Raw genomic sequence first — 2,260 nt, forward strand, 5'->3', positions numbered from 1 at the left:
CCACAAAGCCGAAGAAATCAACAAAGAAGGAGAAGGATGAGAAACCCTCGGGGGCTGCGAAAGAAACATTGGAAGAAGAAGAGGAACATGATCTAGTACTGATGGTGCAAATTCCATGGATGCAGGCGTACATATCATACATCCTAAGGAAAACAATACCCGACGATCGAGTTGAAGCAAGGAGAGTTATTAGACGATCCAAAGCTTTCACGGTGGTCAAAGGGGAGTTGTACAAGCGAAGTATTTCGGGTGTGTTACAAAGGTGTGTTACACCCGAAGAAGGAAGGACAATCCTGAAGGACGTGCACGAAGGAATATGTGGTCATCACGCGAGCAGTCGAGCTATTGCAGCCAAGGTTTTTCGAGCTGGATTTTACTGGTTGACAGCGATTGAGGACGCAAAGGAGCACTACAAGAAAAGTTGCCATGGCCGACGAAGTTGAACTCGCGCCGTGGTTGCTGGTGTACCATGGCCGACGATTTTTGGTCCCTCCGTGGTGCATGTCAAAACTTTTTTTTCTCGTTTTTGAGGCCACCTAGCCCGACGAAAGCGGCCAAAACGTCGCGTATGGTGGCCCGGGACGTGGTGCATCTCGAAATCTCGGGTTCGCCGGCCGAGTCAACGCAAATCCGCACCGCCGAGGGATGTAGGGCCCGGATGGCAGCCTCTGCGGCATTGTTTTTTTCTTGATCGCGCCATCTCGTTCAACGTTCTCCGATCGAGCCGTTTACGATGCGGGATCATGGGTCCCGCATGTCATCCTCTATGAACCAAAATTCTTTCTATTCTTGGATTTTTTTGACCCCCGATTTACGGCTACTTCCTTTTTCTTTTGATCCCTTGCCGCCTTGGAAACGTTGAGACCGCTGCTGCTAAATGGGACCCGCATGTCATCCTCTATGTGCAATCAACTTTCTTTTCTTGGAGTTTTTTTGGCACCTCAAATTTGGTCACTTGCCTTTTTCTTTCGATCCCCTGCCGCCTCTCAAACGGTGATACCGCTGCTGCTACTTGGGACCCGCATGTCATCCTCTATGTACTATAAAACTTTCTTTTCTTGAATTATTTTTGGCACCTCATATTTGGTCACTTACCTTTTTCTTTCGATCCCTGCCGCCTCTCAAACGGTGATACCGCTGCTGCTAAATGGGACCCGCATGTCATCCTCTATGTACTATAAAACTTTCTTTTCTTGGAGTTTTTTTGGCACCTCAAATTTGGTCACTTGCCTTTTTCTTTCGATCCCTGCCGCCTCTCAAACGGTGATACCGCTGCTGCTAACTCGGGACCCGCATGTCATCCTCTATGTACTATAAAACTTTCTTTTCTTGAATTATTTTTGGCACCTCATATTTGGTCACTTACCTTTTTCTTTCGATCTCATGCCACGTTTGAAACGTTGAGGAACCTGCTAGCTCATGGGACCCGCATGTCATCCTCTATGTACTATAAAAGTTCATTTTCTTGGTTTTTTTCACCCTCCGATTTTTGGCAATTTCTTTTTTCTTTTGATCCCCTGCCGCCTCTCAAACGGTGATACCGCTGCTGCTAAATGGGACCCGCATGTCATCCTCTATGTACTATAAAACTTTCTTTTCTTGAATTATTTTTGGCTCCTCATATTTTTTCACTTGCCTTTTTCTTTCGATCTCATGCCACGTTTGAAACGTTGAGAGACCTGCTGGCTCATGGGACCCGCATGTCATCCTCTATGTGCTATAAAAGTTTCCTTTGTTGGATTTTTTTTCACCCTCGGATTTTTGGCTTGCCTTTTTCTTTTGATCCCGTGCCCCCTTTGAAACGTTGAGTAAGCTGTTGGCTCAAGGGACCCGCATGTCATCCTCTATGTCCATCAACTTTCTTTTCTTGGATTTTTTCACCCCCTAATTACTAGCTACTTTCTTTTTCTTTTGATCTCATGCCGCATTTCAAACATTGAGACCATTGCTTGCAAAATGGGACCCACATGTCATCCTCTATGTACAATAAATCTTGGATTATTTTTGGCTCCTGATATTTGGTCACTTGCCTTTTCTTTCGATCTCATGCCACCTTTGAAGCGTTGAGTAAGCTGCTGGCTCATGGGTCCCGCATGTCATCCTCTACGAACAATAAAAGTTTCCTTTCTTGGAGTTATTTTTGACCCCTAATTTCTGGCTATTTGCCTTTTTCTTTTGATCCCCTGCACCCTTTGAAACGATGACGACGCAAGCCGGCAAGTCGGTCCCACATGTCATCCTCTATGAATAATAAAAGTTT

The sequence above is a fragment of the Lolium rigidum genome, chromosome 3 (genome assembly GCF_022539505.1).
Source record: "Lolium rigidum isolate FL_2022 chromosome 3, APGP_CSIRO_Lrig_0.1, whole genome shotgun sequence".
In the NCBI taxonomy this organism is placed as follows: Eukaryota; Viridiplantae; Streptophyta; class Magnoliopsida; order Poales; family Poaceae; genus Lolium; species Lolium rigidum.